The sequence below is a fragment of the Crocodylus siamensis genome, chromosome 1, assembly GCF_052110815.1.
Source record: "Crocodylus siamensis isolate JL-2025a chromosome 1, ASM5211081v1, whole genome shotgun sequence".
Taxonomy (NCBI): Eukaryota; Metazoa; Chordata; order Crocodylia; family Crocodylidae; genus Crocodylus; species Crocodylus siamensis.
The window spans coordinates 182,600,898-182,620,438 of record NC_143395.1 but is presented as its reverse complement, the minus strand read 5'-3'; the positions used below and the strand labels follow the sequence as shown (position 1 = coordinate 182,620,438).

Sequence of the window (19,541 nt, the reverse complement as noted above, 5' to 3'; positions counted from 1 at the left end):
GCACTTTCAACATCTGGCCAGCTCCAAACTGAGTGCTTCACGGGAGGGGAGCGGGGGTGTGGGACCACTCCCAGCCCCTTTGGCGCCAGCTGTGTCTCAGCAGCGGGTCTCTGGCAGCCCGAAGTGAGGCGGGAACTACATGCAAAGCAAGACAAAGCGGGAATGGGCCCGCCGCTACAAGCGAGGTGACAGGGAAGGGGGAAGGGGGCGTGGCTGGAAGCCCCTTGGCCGACTACAGATCCCAGGCGCCCGGGGGGGGCGGGGCGGGGCGCTGCGCCGTGATGTCACAGCCTACCCGCCCCTTTCCACTCACCAGCTCCTCCCCCTTCCCTTCACCCCACCACTGCTTCTGCCTCCCGGCGGCGCGAGGCTGAGGCAGCCGTTACGGCAGTTGCCCACCGGCACCGCCGGTCCTCGGCTGGTACGCGCGCAGACATACAGCCCGGCCCAGCCGCTACGGGGACCCGTAACAACAGGGATCGCGGCGCCCGCCCCGGTGAGCAGCGCGGCGCGCGTGTCCGTGTCCGTGTCCGTGTCCGTATCCGTATGTACGTACGTGCGCTCGCGTGTGTGTCTACGTGTGTGTGTCTGTGTACGGGGTGGTGGGTAGGGGCTGCCGCTGAACTCTGACTTCATTTCCTTTAGCAGCTCAAAGCTGTGCCCGCAGCCCGCGCTGAGGCCGCACAACAAAACAAAGGCCGGCCCGGCCCTCACCTGCGCCCCTCGGGCTGGCCGTGCGGCCGCGCCGGCAGGCAGTCCCCATTCCCTCCCGGCCGAGAGGTGCCGGCCCCTATTGTCTGCTCAGCGTTGATTCCGCCTTGTAGCTGCGTTCAGTGCCCCGCCAGATGTCTCCTTCCTCCCCCCGCCTCACAATCTCTCCAGCCCAACTTTCCCCTAAACAACCCGGCCTCCCTCCTCCCCCATCGCATACAACTGCAGAGAGGCATGAGGGAGGTGGGGCAGGCATTTAAAAGGCAAGGGAGAGAGAGAAACAAGAGCGCCACTTGCCCCTAGCATTTTTTTATTGTTTTATTTTTGGAGAAGAGTTTTTGTTTGTTTGTTTGTTTTCTTTGATTAACACCTCTTTTTGTGAGGGAGTGGGTGGGCATTTTTGATGAATTGCTTAATTTGGAGAACTTGCAGCTCCCTATTTGCTCCATGCAACTCCGGATCTGTCCTGGCTGGATCTCTAAAAGGTAGTCTCTCAGGTGTGTTTATGGAGGTTGTAGTTTAGCTGGAGTTGTAGGGGTGGGAGGGAGGTTGCCTCTTTTTTGTTTCATGTTGCCTTTACCCACCAGATGCCTGTTTGGGCTTGTAACTGACCTTTTAAAATCACAGAGAATGAGGGTTGGAAGGGACTTCAGGAGGTCTTCTAGTCCAGCCCCCCTGCTCAAAGCAGGAGTAGTCCCAATGATATGATCCTTTGTACCATTCTGTAAATGTCATTGGTAATAGGCTGAACTCCAGGGTTTCCTTTTGAACAGATTCCTCCCCCATCCTCCTCATTTTAATTTTTCAGGGAAATGAGAGATGGGAAGGAAAAAAGCTATTTCTTGTTTCTATTTTGCAACACTTCATATTTACAGAGAAAATCTGACCTGTTGGTGATGTGTTCTTCAGCATTTGTGTGCCAGAGAACGAAAGCCTGCAGTGTGACTGAATGTTCAGACCGAAATGTTTGTGGAAAGTGCTTAGTGAGCATTGTAATGCTTAGCAAGCTCAGAAATAACATGAGGATATCTTTCTCTTTGGGTTAAACGTTAGTGTCTGTGTGACTGAGCTAGCTGAGATCAAAATAAGTACTGAGTTTCCAGATGAAAGCAAGTAGTTTAGTCTTCTCATAATCTTGGTATTTTGGAAAACAGTAATACAGTTCAGTATATGTATGTTGTTCTCTGCTATCAGGAAGCCCAGAACCAGAAACAACAGTTATAGGGACAGGGGAGCACAGCATCTGCCTGAAGGCAAAAGCATTTGTACCTTCCTTTTATGAGCAGCAAATTCAGTATTACTGTTGCTTTTTTTTTAATTGAAGAATAAGTCTCCTTAAAAAGAAAATGAGAGCGCAGCACATAACTTATCTTGAAAAATAAAACTCTCTGGTCCCCTTATTGATCCAAAAAAACAAGGAGTGGATAGCTAACAAATGATGCTTTGGCTAAGGCAAGGGTGGGCAAAATGTGGCTCAGGGACCAGATGCGGCCCGCCAGGCCATTCTATCTGGCCCACAGGGCCCCTAAAAAATTTAGAAAATTAATATTAATCTGCCCTGGGTTGCCTGTCACGCGGCCCTCGATGGCTTGCCAAAACTCAATAGGTGGCCCTCTGCCCAAAATATTTGCCCGCTCCTGGGCTAAGGGGATGGTCAGAAATCAAATCTACCTTCAGGTACTCATTCATTAGAAAGGAGTAAAGCGTTGCTTTAAGGTTTAAAACTTTTGCATCATATTAACAGTTAGGAAGCAGTTGTTCTTGCTTTGTTCTGTAAAGAGACTTGCTGGGCATTGTGAAACCTATTGCTCAGATCACAGAAGTTCTTGGTAGTGAAAGTTAACAGAGAAAGGCTAGCTTGTTTTCTTCAATCTTTCCTTCATTAGTCTCTAGATTAAGAACTGCACTAATAGTCTAAGGAAATGACAGCAAAGAGACACTGCAGGAACTAGGTCAAGCCCTGCTAAATACCATTGAGGCAGTGGGAAAAAGTGAGCACGTTTCCATCTGATCTAGTTTCTGTTTCCTTTCAATTCTGTGTGTCATAAGATATGTTGGTTGGTATATTATATGCTGTGACAGGAGACCTTTTGCTTCACCAAAATGTATTTTGTGTCTTCAGTTCAGTAAATTCATTTTATCTGAATGGTGATGAAGTTGAGACTTTGGTGGGGGGGGCAGGGTTGACCCTGATCCAGTGAGGTGCCAAACACCCATGGTTTCCATCAAATTTATGTGGAGTTGAGGGTGATCCCCATTTCTCAGAAAATATGTCTGTAGGATTGGACCCTAAACTCCTGTATTTTACCTCTATCACTAGGTTCTAATATAGTAAATGGGCAGCAGGGAATACTGGGCAGATTGGCATGCCACACTTGTATTTTCATTTTCCCTTAAAATTTAAGTATGTTGTTATCCATATTTGTTTCAGTAAACCTTCCTCAACACAACCTGCTTTCAAACAATACTCCTAGTTTGTAATGTGCTTAGTATTGATACCTTCACAGAATTTGAAACTTCTTGAAAACTTGAGAAGTGAAATGTTTTGTGACAGGACAGAAACGAGTCCTAATGCTTCAAATGCCCTTATAAAAGTTGAACCTTAGCCTGTTACCACTTTGCCATTTAAAAGCAGTAAGGGTTATGTGTTTCCATCAGCTTGTTAGTAGAAAAATGGTGGTCTTGAACTGAAATCATGGTTTGCTCAGAAAAATTATATTGTAGACGGTTTGAAAGTGTGTGTGTGTGTGTGTGTGTGTGTGTATAGCTAGCTATAGCTAGCTAGCTAGCTATATATATATATGTATACAAAAACAAGTTTAAAAAAATGCTTTATGCTCTAATCAATCTCCTTGGAAGTATCTTATACCATTGTCATTCTGGCCATTTTCCTTTTCATCTGGAAGTCAAGTCACTAGAGCAATGGTCTCCAAAGTGAGGTGCACGCACCCCAGGGAGTGTGCAAGAAGATGATCCTTTGGGGTACGGGAAGAAAATATTAGAATTTCTATTTCTCTGTGTGTGTGTGTATATGTATGTATATATATTGGAGGTGTGTGCTCAAAAAATTTTTGCTGATAGGGGGTGCGCGATCAAAAAAGTTTGGAGACCACTGCACTAGAGTACAACTCTTGCTCTGTGAAGAAGTTAGCCTTTAGAAGTTGTTCTCCTGGGATTACACAGTATGTTTATTTATAGAAAGTCCTGCCAAGCCTCAGTTTCCATCATCTTTTAAAGTCCCATCAAAACTTTGATTAACACATCAAAGTGGAGAGGACAGTAATCTCCCTCAAAATCCATTGTGTTCTATTGATTTTTCAAGAGTGCAGTCATAGGAACAGAAGTGGTGTAAATGGAGAAGGTGATGGCATTCCTATGCCAATGCCAAAGTTTACCTGCATTTATACCCGTGACTTCTAAACGCATCCTATAACCAACATATAGACTATGACTGCTTTCTGAGATGAGCTTCATGGGACAATTCCTCATTAGCTTGAGTGAACAGAGGACCCTTCCTGCAAGCAGGCATTGAAGGTGCCCGTGACAATGTGACTAGACCATCTCAAGGCCACTGCAGAAAGATATTCTGTCATCTTGGATAGGAACTCTGTGCTGCAGGTACGTGACCACTGTACTGATACCAGTTGCTTTAATCCTGTCATTGTGTTGCTTATTAGGTGAACATGTTATCAGATATACTTTGGGGACAGGAGAGCACTTAAATGTAGGGCTGAAGATGAATGCTGCATTTCTAGTTGCTTGTTTCTGCCTGTGTGGAGGCATTTTCAGATCAACAGGATCTGGGTCTCTGTTTTTCTGGAGTATAGTAAACTAATTTATTGCCTGCTGACCTTGGCAGCATGAGCTGAAATAGTCACTATTTGCTGACTCCCTATCACTCTCAGAAGAGGCATCAATGTGTGGTCAGTACGTCTGATAAAAACGTAACATTCTTGGACCAAACCCAAGCCTAGTTTTACACCTGGCAATTTTTTTTCCTGAACAAAGGGATTAAACTTCTGCAACACCCCACCACTCCTGGCTACCATTTTGCCGCCTTGTGATAGCTTATTCAACCTCCTAAGCTACCTTAAAGTGATAGTGTAAAGCAGGGCTGTCTGCTGTCTGAGTGGCCAGGGCTTCCCCTTCCTGCCAGCGTGCAGACTTCTTGGGAACCCACAAGCCACGTTATCTGTCTCCCAGGAACAGGAGTAGGAAACAGAAGACGGAACCAAACTCATTATCATAGTCTGTAAGTACATGTGAGGAGAAGAAATCTGGTAATAAAAGGCTCTTTAGGTCAGCCTATCTACAGAAGTTTGCTAGCATAACTATGTCAGCTAGAGGCACGGAGTAAAGTCAAGCCTGCTGGCTCACATAGCTATGTTGGCAAACTGCTGGTCTTCACTTAGTTATGTTGCAAGAAGAGTTGTTTTTTTTTTTTGGTTTTTTTTTTGTCAGTTTATGTTGTTCAAAGAACTAGTGTAGCTATATGCTGGCAGAAAAACTCCTTATGGCCACATAGTTTTGTAGTGTAGACAAGCCCTTTAGCAGAAAAGAAGTCCTAATTGATCCAGTTGCTGGAAGTCGGAGCCAAATAAATGTATGCTAGAAGTAAGGTGCAAAATAGTAACGGTAGAAGGTGGCCAATGGAGCATCCTACCAATAGATGTTGTGCTTTCTCCATCTAGCAAGCTTTTAATCAGGATTAGCTATTTCTTTAAAATATATTCCCTAGATCAGCCACTAAATAGACTTTATGAAAAAGTAGCATGGGGAGACGTTATGCTCCATATTATGCAGGAGGTAAGATTAGATGGTCACAATGTCTCCTTTTGACCTTAAAATCTACGACTCCATAATTAATTCAAATTCTCCCTAAAAGTAACTGAGGCTAAATGGATTATGGCCTTCCCTGTGAACTGATTCATCCCCTTGAATGAATAGTTATTTTCAGGTATGCAGTACATTTGCAGTTATAACTTTGGAAAAATCTTTACCAGCATTTAAAAATCTACTCTCCTTCTCTTTACCCCTTTGGTAATGTCCCTAAGTTACAGAGGAAAGAAAGAGATGGGTGGAAAGAATAAGGGTCTGATTCTTTTCCATTTGTCATTCATAAGAATAAAATGAGGCCCTAGTCAAGTGCCCAAGGCCATCCATTAAATTAATTCCAGGACCAGCATTAGACCTGTAGAATATTCTGCTTCCTTACTTTTCATACTGAAAATACCAGTCTGCTGTAGGCTGTACCTTTTGCACCATTTTCATAATCTTTCTGTTCTAATTCATTGATGATCAGTAAATGTAATAATCAGCAGTGTTAAATATGTAGTGAAGTAGTAGCTTTATAGCCTTTCCATGCAAGATAGTAGCAAACTTGTCCAAGAGCTGCTTCATTCCAAAACAAGTCATAGGACAGAGAAACAGCCTTTTAAGAACTCTTAGGGAAGGGTCTTGGGATTTTTTTCTTCTTCAAAGTGTTAATGCACATGTGGATTCTCTTTCCATGTTGATCACTGCTCCTGTGTATCTCTAATGCCATCTTAATATTCTTTCCACTTGCCTGATGCTTTTATATTTTACTATGATATTTATAGGATGAAGAGTATTGGCTTAATTAGGCCTTAAAACTAAGTTCAACTGGAAAAATAAGTTAGCTGTTTGTTGTCATTGTGTAGGTAAACTATACATTTGGTATGAGGTTTGGAGAAAAATAAAATGCATCACACATGGAGACTTAATATAAAGTCATTCACTTCCTTTCAGAAAACTTGTAGCTCATTTTCCTTCTGTAATGGACCTCCTGGGATAAGTTGCTAATTCTAAAAATATGTCAGTTTTGCTCTTTCCCACCATCCACTTTCTTCCCCTTCTTCATTTGGCTTTAGTTTGCTTTTCCCTGAGCTGCTTTAAATACTCTGAGGAATGCTTAACCATGGTAGGAAATAAATGCATGTTGTGGTTGATTCACTACAGTATTTCATTGTATAATCAAAGAAGATGTTACATTTAAACAGTGATGTGTGTGAGTGTACAGTGTGTTTAGGGCAGTAGACATTAGTATCTCAAAGTGAGGTATACTTTTTGTTCACTTAGCATACTGACTGTGAATGATGTTCTTGGTATTCTTCAGCTTTGTCTGTTTGAGGTATGGAAGAATATTGTCAAAGCAAAAAGTCAGGCTTAACGTAAGTCATGGACAGAATCTTGTTCATGGAAATGCAAAGCTTTCTTTTATGTATGTAAAACAAGCATCCAATGAAACATTTCTGTTATGTCATTGTTCATGATTCAAACTCCTATAAGAATTGAGCTGAGAGGCAAAATGCCTCTTTCAGAGTTCCAGGGGAAGCTATGAGTTTTCCCCACCACCACCCACCCATGTGATTGTTACATAGGTTATCCATCATAATTGCATCTTTACTTTCCTGTCCCTGGCGACGTGTCTTACGTGGTTGATTGAGTGGCAGATTGCTGGGCTTGAGCCCAGCATGCCTACCTGTACCTCTTCTCATGAGCAGTCCATAACTAAGGGAATTTTGCATTGGGATGAAAGGTGAGTTAGGAAAAAAAAGGATCTCAGCCTTAATTGAAAGCTCTACCTTTGTTTTCCCTGCAATCTTGAGCAAATGGAAGTGCAACATACCTATTCCCTTTTTTCTTTTCTTTCAACATTTAAAAATCAACTATCCTCTTATAAATAAAAGAGGCATTGCTTTTTTCAGGAAATGATATTTTCAGTTTATTTCTTACATTAGAAATAAAATATGAACGTTTGTTCACCAGAGCGCCCCAAGGGATGACGAGGTCGAACGGTCACAAACTCCTGCAAGACCGTTTCAGGCTGGACATAAGGAAGAATTTCTTTACTGTCCGAGCCCCCAAGGTCTGGAACAGTCTGCCATCGGAGGTGGTTCAAGCACCTACATTGAACACCTTGAAGAGTAAATTGGATGCTTATCTTGCTGGGATCCTATGACCCCAGCTGACTTCCTGCCCTTTGGGCAGGGGGCTGGACTCGATGATCTCCTGAGGTCCCTTCCAGCCCTAATGTCTATGAAATCTATGAAAATATTTTGTCTTCCAGCACAAGTTGAATAGATTATATGGAAATTCTTGAGGGCTGCTCAGTTTTCAGTCGCACATGAAAAAGAGAGAGAAAAATAGTCAAACAACATAAAATGACATCTTGGCACTTGGAGCTCAAACACCTGGTGTACATTTGGGAGGAAAATATTTGCTAGTCGCTCAGGTCCCTTCAGTTAAAGGCTAAGCGTTTCAGCTCCAGTTTTCTGATCCACCAGGGAGACCTATGGGTAAGAACAGTGGAGATAATATTTATGATGCTTGAAAGTAAAATCTTTTGGGTCTTATCAAGTGTGAGCCATTGTATTTTTGATAATTAGGGGTGCACCAGTAGAAATTTTCTTGGCCAATACCGATAGCTGTTTCTTCAGGTATGTCAATCGATATCCATCTGATAACCGATTTACAGGAGCACAGCCTGGCAGTGTGCAGAACAGCACCCTGCAGGTAAGTCTGGGGAGGTGAAGGGCATGGGGGAGAGAAGTGGTGTATATGTGTAGGGGGGCGTAGATCGAGAGCCCCACAGTGAGGGAAGGAGTGGGGTAGGAGCTGGGACTGGGGGTGCAGCCCAGCGAGGGCAGTGAATAGGATGCCAGGGCAGGGAGCAGGATGGAGCTACATGCAGCTCTTCCAGGGATCAGTGTCCTGGTGCTTAAAAATGGCAGTAGTGGCACTTGAACTAAAGGTCATCAAGTAAAGTGCTGCTGCCACCATTTTTAAGTGCAGGGACAGTTTTAGAGGTGGAGCCAAGTGGGGCAAGGGCAGATGCAGGTTGCCTACTGAAGGCTGAGGGCTGTGCACCCTGCTGTCCTTTGCCCCGGGAGCCATGTCCTGGCTGTGCCATGTCCCAAGCCTGCCCAGTGGTGGGATGCACAACTTGCTGCCCCTGCTGCTGCTGGGCAGTCAGGGGGTGCAAGGCCAGTGTACAGCTCCTAGGGCAAAAAGCAGCAAGGCAGACAACCCTGAGCCCACAGCAGGCAGCCCATATCTACCCAGTGCACAAATCTGGGGGAGCACGTACCTCCCCTGGGGTTGCGCATAGCAGTGGGAAGCCACTCTGACCCCCACCTGTGCCTCCTGGACGAGCTGCCTGTGGCTCCATCCCACTCTCTGCCCCAGCGTCTCATTCACTGCCCTGGTTGGGCAGTGCCCCTGCCCTCGCTCTCCCTCCCTTTTGGGGCCTCCATCCTGTCCCTTCCCTTCCCTTCCCTTCCCTTCCCCAGAATTAACCTGCAGGGTGCTGCTCTGCATGCTGCTGTGCTGCGTTCCTGGTCACGTGCAGCTGTGCCAGGAGGCATATTGTATTTATTGGTAGGTTATTGGTTACTCCCGCCAAAAAAAAACAACGATAGGCAATAATGGTAATCTTCCTTTTATCGGTCCTGATCCGATACGGATATATCAGTGCACCTCTATTGATGATTGTCTTTCTTCCCTCCTGGACCATACAGGGAATCAAAAATAATTTTCAGTAAGAGAATGGGCCATTAGCAACTTCATCCTTTCCCTTCCTTCTTTGCAAGTAGCAATATTTTGGCAGGTTTCATAAAAAAATGCTTCAATTTTTAAGATAAAGATGGTACCTTGTATATAGTCTGTCTATGCATATCCTCATATTTAGTTAATATATAATCTTATGCTGTTCACTTCATACTCTGGAGCCAGTAGAACAAGTTTATATATGGTATAGAATCATAAAATCATAGAAAATTAGGGTTGGTAGGGACCTTGGGAGTTCATTTAGTTCAACCCCCTGCTCAAAGCAGGACCTTCCCTAACTGTATCATTCCAGCTAGGGCATTGTCATGCCAGGCCTTAGAAGTGTTTCTACCACCCCTCCAGGTAACCTGTTCCAGTGCTTCCTAGTGAGAGTTTTACCTAATATCTAACCTAAACTTCCCTTGGTTATTTTGAGACCATTTCTCCTTCTGTCATCTGCCACAACAGAACAGTTCAGCTCCATCCTCTCTGGATCCCCCTTCAGGTAGTTAAAGGCTGCTATCAAATCTCCTCTCAGTCTTCTCTTTTGCAGACTAAATAAGCCCAGTTCCCTCAGTCTCTCCTTGGAAGAATGTCTCAGCCCCTGAACCATTTTCATTGCTCTCCACTGGACTCTCTCCAATGTGTTAGAATGTTAGAATCTGCATTAAAATCTTAATTTAATTCTCGATCACTCTCCCTTGTGTTTTGCTGGTGGTTCTAGGTCCAGTACAACCAAGTCATCAGTTAGTGATCCAGACTCTGTGAGGCTACAACTCAGCTTGTGCTTTTATTGCAATATTTTTTATAGTTATGTTTTATTCTCCTGATGGCCCATGTCAATTTTTGTAAACATACCTTTAATATGTAATGATTGATTAGAAGCTCTCTCCTCATTTGGGCTAATCTAGTTGGGGATGGTCCTGCTTTAAGCAGGGGTTTGGACTTAGATGACTTCTGAGGATACTTTCAACCATAATTTTCTGTGATTGTAAAATACTGTTACAGCAGAACTGATCCATTCTGGGTATGGACTTAAACTGTCAACCCATACCTTTGGTTAAGAAAGTGTTTGGTTAAGAAAGTGTTTGAGCATTTGGATACCACATAACATAAAATTAGGTGCAAGTGAGGAAGTGTGTTGGCAAGTGTCTGACTGCCCCAACCGACTGAAGTGGATGATAGCCTTGGGTCAGTTCTTGCAAATAGATGGATGAGTGGGTGGCTTTATACACCTAAGTAAAATCACTTTCATGTCTCCTTTTGGTTAGTTTAACTAATTCTGCTTATAGGTTTCTGAACAGCAGATGTGGCACAGAATAGTACTTTGTAAATTTCCTGTGGTTGCTGAGGAAAGCTATAGGAAGCCTATAGATAGCTTCAGCAAATGTGTTCTAGGTGCTGCACTGCTGTTTCAGGCTCTTTGCCAATATTTGTAGTTTCATAATCATTTTTCCTATTTGAAAAACATTTTCTCTCCACCTACTGCTTTTTGAAGGATGCACACAATCAGCAGGGGAAAGCCCTGATTATACAAGAGGAAAAATAAAACAGAAATATTTTCCTCTGAACTTTGAGTTACTGCAACTTTACTTTGCAAATCAACTCTTTTTTTTTCTTTTTTTCTTTTTTTTAAAACCGTTTAAGTAGTGGGTCCTTCAATCTCTGAACAGCAGCAGAGAGAGGAGCCTGTTCCAAGAAGATAAGGAGTGAATTTTTGCCTTTTCTTTCAGATGGTAAAGGTTGGGTGAAGGGAATACAGGAAACATGTATAAGTGATATGGGTGCTTTGCCTTTTCTATCTTCCAGCAACAACTGTCAGCTTTAGTAGATGCCTTCTATACTTTTCAGTCCCCCGCAACTCACAGGGTTGGACACTAATATCCATTGAAGCCTGAAACGATCAGCTTGTCTGCTCCCTCTTAATATCTCCCAGAAGCAAGATAATCCAGAAAACAGTGGTGTTATGACTTTAATTGTGGGTTATGACCCTTACATTGGCCACTTCTTAATGGATGGATGCTCAAACTGTGAATCCCTGGGAATAATGGGAGGGATTATATTCCCTGACTCAACACAAACCATATAGCATCCTAATGAAATAAAATGAAATAAGGAGAAAACACCACCCATATGACAAGCAAGTATTTTAGCTCCATTTTACAGGTAGGGAAATGGCGGTGCAGAGAAGCTAACTGATTTGTGCTCATTGTTTATCAAAAAAATAAAGCAGGGGCATGAGAATAATGTCCTTATGAGATATTCAATTTCATAATGTTTTGAAACTTATAGAAATGCAAATCGATATTCAGTATAGTCCTTTAGGTTACATATTTTAGCACTGTAATGAGATACCAACTAAACATAAGGTTGGGTATGTGAATTGATAAGGCACTGAAACTGGGAATCTTAAGTCCAAGCTGTGTGTTTGCTCTCCCTGTTTCTTCTCGACACAGTACGAGACAGTTATTGTGGTCTTTTTAAGTGATGGCGTGAGCAAGGGGCAAGTTAAATGTTGTCACTGAGCTACTGTGGAGTATCTGCCTGACATTCAGGAAGAAAGAGCAGTGTTTGTAATGTAGTGAAGTTTAACATCTGTTCATAACCTTTGTAACGATGGGAATGGGTTATAAAATGACAGGCGTTGATTCTCTGCCAATCAGCATATATTCAGTTCAGCATTTCATAAACACTGCCAATTATCTTTAATACAAGCATGGCCTCAGAAAGATCACCTTGATTTAATTTTTTTAAATGCATTGAGTGGAAACAGAATGAGGTACTCTGTTCTTTAAAGCCAAAGTGCTGTATTTCTAGCTCTTGGCAGATATTGTCCACAAGTACTTCATGTTCCACTGGGTTTATGCCAGTTTTAATGTACTGTCTGTACTGAAAGCATCAAAACCAGACTTTCTTTAATTGATTTTTCATAGAGCTCCTCCATCCTAACTGCTATCGTTTTAACTTTGTTTCCTTGAAAGACTTTGGGAACAAGCCTTATTAATGCTAGTTATTGCAGTTGGTGTGCTTGGGCATGTACATTAGGTTTTCCTTGCAAGTTGTGTTTGGCTGCTTATCTAGTTTTAGCTTAAAATCCCAACCAAATACATTCATGCCTGGGCTCTCGCATACTTTGAATCTGAGTTCACTTGGCCAGATTGGCCGTGTCCAGATGAAAGTGGCTGCGTGGTATATGGTGCTGCAGACACGTTTGCAGTGCCACATACCACATGTTCAGCTGTTCCCCATGCTGCAAAGAGAACAAAAAAAGGGGGGAGCAGTGCACATGGGGACAGCACATGCCAGTCAAAACCAGATTCTGGCTGGCTGGAGCCACACTCCGCCTGCCAGCCAGGCTCCACACAGCAGGATAGCTGCTGCTGCACCCCAGTTCAGGCTGCTGGGGCCCGCCCAGTACCGGCCACAGATTGTCCCACTCCACCCTGGGGTAACCTGCTGCACACCAGAGTGCATGACACAGGCATTCCCCAGGGACACCTAGTGGCAGCACAAGGTGTGCCACTGCTACTTATCCCTGGGGAAACAATTGTCCACACTCATGTGGATGCAGTCCTTGGGGTATAGTTTTGAGCTCAGGTTTTACTTTTAAGATGGGCGCTGTTTTGCAGCGAGGGTGCAGCTGAAGCCCTGATAACAGTGCTCAGGTTTCCATTGTTCTTCACTGCCATCCCGTAACTCCCCGTCTGTTTCTCTTCTGGTGCATAGGAAGGGAGAGGCTAGGCAGAAGGTACCTGCTGGTCTGCGTGTGCCCAGTTGGCAGAGGATTAAGCCCATGATGTTGGCAGGAGTAAGGGTTGTAGGCGTAGGTCCCAAGAGTTGCCCTTGGTGTGCACCCACATTCTATGCTGGGAGGCAGTTTTAATGAGCTAACTAACAAAGCTGGAAGAGTAGGATCTAGCACTAATGTCAATGGACAGTTTCAGCCTTTAGACCAGTTTTCATGGTTGTTAACCTGCAAAATAATTTTGAGAAGTTATTTGTATGGGCTGCCCCCCAAAAGGAGTTGTTGCTGCTGCAAAGTTTAGGACCTGAGTATGTTGTCAGCGATTCAGTTTGCTGCCTCCTGCTTCTCCTGTCATCTCCTAAATTGAAACCTCTTTCAGAGCATTTAGTTGTCCTGAGTCATAGGTTTCCAAACATTGCAGAACTTTAACACTGTAATTGTCATGTTGGAAAAGCTTATTGGAGATGACTGAAAACTGCAGAATGAGAGTTGAGGAATCTTTGTGACTCTGCTGCAGTACCCTGGAGACTTCATACAAGATTTAGTTTGCTGTAACACTTTCACACCTGTTTACTTTCACTTCAAAATTTAACTGCTCACTTTTTGGATAAAATAAATATTAACCCTTTGTAAAAGGATGCTGTGCTGTGTTAGTCCTTCCTCTGTGTTGCCTCATATATTTGGAAAATAGGTATGTTTACAGTATAAAGGCAAGCCCTTGAAATCGGGAAATGCCACATCCATCAAGCAAGCTTGATTCTGCTCTCAAGTGAATCTATCCTGTGCACTGAATGAGGGAGGGGGTCTTCTAGAATAGTGGTATGTGAGCTCATATAACTGAATGTTATCTTGTTAATAAATATAAAATGCTTGTGCATTTTTATGTATCCCTCCTGAGATCTGGGGTAGCACTGCCCCATACAGGGGCTCTGAAGAGAGCAGTGGCTGCTTGGCCTAGGCTAACTCTCCTTTACTGTTCCTTACTTCTCTGGGAATGCCCATTGCAGCATGTTGCTGCTTTGGCAGCTGGTGGCCCTGACTTTGGTGAATGTCTGGTGGCTTTGGTGTACTATCAAAGTTTTCGTGGTGGATTTAAAGGAAATATAGGGGAGCTGGAGACTATTTATTTATTTATTTACCCTTCTCTTCAGTCAAACCTGAACAGAGGTGGTTTTACTTAAGTTCAGTTTGTTTGTTTGCTTGTTTTTAACTGGTATTTAGAAAAGGATATATGGCTAAATCAGGACAAAAACCATGTAGAAGGGTATTGTAGTAACTGCTGGGGAGAAGGAGGGCCTATTTGATGCCTAATCATCACAAGTGTGTGTGGTCCTGTTGTACTCTTATGGCTGCAGTCTACATGAAATATTCCTGCTATTACACTTTTGCAGGAACAGCTGTTTTCCAGGTGACTCCTAGTCATTCCCTAATTGTTCAACAGGCTGATGCTCCTTTCTATAGGGAACGTATACTTAAGATTGCCTTGATGCTAAAGATCAGGCCCGTGAATTGAACCTGGCTCTCGTATTGCCCTGCTAAAGCACTAAGCGGTTGGTTTAGCTGTAATAATAGTTCCTCTCTTTCATTTATCCTTTCCCATTGTTGTTAGTAATTTTAGTCTGTCTCTAAATCAGTAGTTTTCAACCTTTTTTTGTGGACCCCTAAAAAAATTGAATGAATTTATGGACCCCTTTGAATTGTAAGTGTGGGTATTCACATAATTTTGATTGATCATAGTCATCTTTTGTGGACCCCTTAAACATAGTTTGCAGACCACCAAGGGTCTGTGGACCGCAGGTTGGAAACCACTGCTCTAAATCATTGGCATGTTAAAACTGCAGCAGGTCAGGAGTTACTCATTTGAACCATTTTAAAGAACTAAGATTTGAGTCTGTGGGACTCTCGCTGCACTAGAACATTGATTGAACACAACATATGCTGTATTGATAGAGAGGAACTGACTCTTGTTTTTTGTCTGGTGTGTGTGAGAGTTAACACTGGACCCAACCCTGGACTCCATCCCTGTTCTTTGCAGCCCCAAAAGGTGCCAGCCATCTTGTGACTTAGGGCTCTCACTATTTGTTTCTTCTGGTCTACCTTGCCTCTATTTCTGTGAAGAAAAATTATCTTCCTTGCTTAAGATGTGCATCCTAGTTTTGGAGGGCTTATTTTTGGAAAGAGAGGTAGATGTGGTACACAAGAAAATACATTAATTTCCTTTAGTCTTACCATCATGGTGTTCAACATTCTTGTCTCCTGTTTTCACCAGCAGCCAAATTCATCTCAACACGAGACAGGATCTGTTGTTTTCAGCATCAGGTCACATGATGGAGACTCCTGTTGCATTCCCCTGTTCCATGAGGAAGTGCATTTAAGGATCATGGTATTCTTGGACTATGTGAACTTACATACTCATGCAGCCTAAGAGTATGTAGTTCTGCAGCATGACAACCCAGACTTAGTTGGGTTTTATTTTGTATTTAAGGGTTGTTTTTTTCTTTTATCACTTTTAACCTAATAATAGGTGTGTTGTATTCATCCAGAATAAAGTCTACATTAGGTGGAATCCAGGTTCATATAGAAGTAATGTTCTTGGCTTTGAAATGCACTCCTACAACTCCTTTGGGATTAGGTTATCCAGTTGCTTCTTTGGATATTAGAAGATTGTACTGCATATAGACTGGAAGTTAAGGGTTTGTCTTTTTTAGCACTGTCTCACTCTTGCTCGGTACACATCTTAACTGCTTTTTACAGTGTCCTTCCAATGGTTCATATATTATAGCTGCATGTAAAAATGGAAGATGGAAGGAAGCTGTTTCATTAAATTTAGAAAAAGACATTTCTCAGATACTTAGCATAACGTGTCAGCAGCTGCAACATACCTAATAGAAGTTAATAGAAAATCCTGATGCAGAATTCTGTGATACCTGGAGGCATGCGGTACTGTACAGGATAGACTTCCTTCATTTTACTTCCTTGTGCTTCTAGAGGGACTGCCAGCTAAAAACTATGCAGTGATTCCCTCTGTTCATCCCGTTAGGCTTAAGCTAGCTTGCTCTTACTGTGACTCTACATCAAGGGTGCTCAACATCTGGTACTGTAATCCAACCTTTGGGGCTCCCCACAGGTCTGGAAATTTGGTAGCAGGAGAGCAGTGGCACTGTTTCTTTGTTGCCAAATCTCTGGACCCATGGGGATTCCTGCCAGCCAGATGCTGTGGGCCTCCTCTAGGTAACCCATTTCAGTGCTTTACTACCCTCCTCATGAGAATGTTTTTGCTAATATCCACCTAAACTTGCCTCACTGTGACTTGAGATCATTGCTCCTTGTTCTGTCATCTGCCATCACTGAAAACAGTCTAGCTCCATCCTTTTATAACCACACTCAAGGTTGTTGAAGGCTGCTATCAAATACCCCCCACCTTCTCTTCTGCAGACTAAATATCTGCTGCTTTGCTCTCTACTCCCTGCTGTATCTTCTTCTGTGCTGCCTCCCTGATCTGCCACAGACTGCACACAAAGGCTCTCCATGCCACTTGTGCCACAGATTGTTCACCTTTGTTCCAATTGTTGCCAGTACTTAAGCAGGCCCCAGTGATTTCCAGAAACTGATGACATGGTAGAACCAATGATGCAGCAGCTGCTAGATCATTGCTATATCAGCTCCAGCAGTCTTTCTTTACCAGTTGTGTACCTTCTTGTCGAAGGAGCATTAGTAGAGTAAGAGGAAAAAGTGCAGGTACCTACTGTAGTATGTGTACAGGTGACCCTCGCCATTCGCAGGGGGTACGTTCTCATATCCCCGTGAATGGCGAAATCCACGAATAAGGCACTGTGTTCATGAACGCTGTCTGCATTCATGAACTTGGTGCCCCCAGTGGCTGGGGGGTGGGCGCACGGCTGCTCGGGTGGTGGTGGGAGCACAGCAGCAGCGAGCGCAGAGCTCCCAGGGAGCTCCTTTAAGTGTATTTAAGCAGCAGATTCAGCATTCACAAATATTTGAAACTGCAAATGCTGAACCTGCGAATAGTAAGGGTTGTTTCCTGTACTTTAGTTTGGATTTTTTAAATATATTCATTCTAACAAAGAAACCTGAATTGCTCTGAGGTGCATGCTGCACAGTTGCTTAAGAAATATGTGTCTTGAAATGTTGTAAGCTACATGCTATTAAGTCTTTAGACGTGCACAAAATTTAAGTTGTAACTGATACTGCATCAAACTCTATGCTTGCACTACAATTATTTCTAATTTATTGTAAACCATAGAGGTTAGTTAAATTATGTACAGCCCAAATCTGCCTCAGTGTAACTTCACTTATGTCAGTTGGCATGATAGTTATCTATGTCACTTACACTGGTTCAGTTTCACTTACTTCAATTAAATTAATTTCTGAGTTACTCCTGTATATTTGAGTTCACTCTCTGACTTGGTGGTAGTGCATCGGTACTGAGGGAGGACAAAACTTGGCTTGTAACTCTTTCTCCTTCTCTATACACTGATTTGAGAGCTTACTAGATAGTATCACTAGAAATAAAGCCTTAGTGCTGATGAAAATTGGTCATCTGCCAAACACATGGACTAAAATTTCAGCTTTTTTTTTTTGTTCCGCCCTCAAGTAAAAACAAACAAGAATTTTCAACCCTTTACAAAACATACTTGTAACCAGGTTCATATGACTATTCCGGCCATAATGAGATGTAACTTATCTTTTTTTTTTTAACAATGGCTTTATTTATTTTATGCATTTAACTAATGGATTTGGCATCCTTTAAAGAATCACCAAAAGGAAGAGTATACCAGTCTGAGCTAACTTTTATAAGGTGTGAATGAACTTTTGTTTTATTAAATGTTTGCAGTTTGTGGCACAGTTAGGCTCGCATTTGGAGCACATTGCACTTAGAAATACTTATTGCAAAGACTGGAATTCTGTAAAGGGATGCTATCTTGGCAACATATTTGCTGTTTTAAATTATGCTGTGCTCGGGAGAGAAAAGATTCCATATCCCAAAAAGGCTTTACGTGTGATTCTTGATTTCTTTCAGCTGCTGCTTGAATGGGGCCTTTGATTTTAGTCTTTAGATGCCTTTTTTTTATTAGTCCCATTTTCTTAATTTTGGTAAGTCTCAATTATGTCCAATTAAAAAAAAACAAACATGTATTTTTCCTATATATGCAACTACTTTACAGTTCTCTAACTTTGTCTTTCCTTGATGATTTTACCTAATTTGTGCTTTTTATTTTTATTAAGTATCCCATTAAGGGGAAGAGGGGAGAGATTAGATAATATGTGCATGGGGAAGATGTAGCATTTGGTAGACACTACCAAAGATCTGCTTGTAAAAATCTATTGTAGTTTTTATTTAAGAAATATATTATATATACAATATGCTTACTTAAAATATATATATATTATATTTCATAGTGAGCTCTGCCACCAAGTGAATTGCCACATAAGGAATTGCTAAGGAGTGTCTTAGAATCCAAACCAAGTTGCCCTTTCCATATCGTAGGGGGAGATGAGAAGGAATTGCTTGGCTGTGGCTCTGGCTGTTGAAAGGATCAAAGACCATTGGGTTGTTGTGTTAATATTTGGGTTTGCAACTCTTACGTGCATGGGTTATTTCCTTGGGTAGCTTCTACTTTGTCTCACAAACATAAACCTGCAGTTGCTCCACTGACGATTGAGAATTTGGCCTATTAAAGCCCAAATTCTGCAACCATGCTTGTGCTTAGCATATCTATTAGGAGAAGTGAAAATGACTTTCATACAGAATGTTAAGCATATTATATTTACTTGACGAATCGGAGCCTAATTTCTAAGAACTGTTTTGCAATATGAGTCCAGGCCCTCTTCATTAGAGTTACCTATTGAATTATGACTGGCTGTTCTGGTTAAACTAGTTCTATGACTTGGTCTGTAAACAGCTGCATTTGAGCAGTTTGGCTATGTCATGTATTCTTTAGCTTTCAAATATTAAAAAAATCTTGGAAATTAAATATATCTTTAATTACATCTCATTTAGGTCCTAATATATGAGTTGATACCTAATATATTTGGAGTAGGTCAGATTCGTAGACTCAGTTATATTAGTCTAGTTACTGCCATTTTTACTAATACTGTACCATTGGAATTTCTTTGGGTAAATGTGAAGTGAACAAGATAACTGGCCCTTCTTTACAGCATATTGCTAAACTCATGCATTGCAAACCCATAAATCGGGTCTCCGAGAATCGTGAGATTGGCTTAAAATACCCAATTGTTTTAAAAAAAAAAAAAAAAAATGTATTGGTGGCTTTTATTTGTGTTCTGACTTTTAGGCTTTTAAGAGTTGACCCGAACCTTCCCTTGCAACCATGACAGCTGAAAACTTGTCTCTATCCTCCCCCTTTCCCCTCCTTAAAAAACCTCAAGTAACTGCATGACTTCAGGAGCTTTTAGGGGCTTTAGAAAAAACACTGAGTATGAGATGCGCAATAAAAGTTGGAGTTGAGAAGTCTTACTTTAATGGTTCTGATCT

The 19,541-nt window shown here is 42.4% G+C and overlaps 1 protein-coding gene across 4 annotated transcripts in view; it reads left to right on the top strand.

Annotated features, from left to right (window-relative positions):
• The first annotated feature begins 325 nt into the window (after positions 1-325).
• PELI1 (pellino E3 ubiquitin protein ligase 1) overlaps positions 326-19,541 on the top strand; it is a 70,924-nt gene continuing 51,708 nt past the window's right edge. Inside the window, exon 1 of one of the 4 annotated variants that reach the window (XM_090050532.1) lies at positions 326-496. The gene's annotated coding sequence lies outside the window, so the exon portion shown is untranslated. Of the gene's footprint in view, positions 549-1,174; positions 1,197-19,541 lie in introns of those variants that run through there. The other 3 variants (XM_090050512.1, XM_090050522.1, XM_090050552.1) reach the window with 3 other exon arrangements.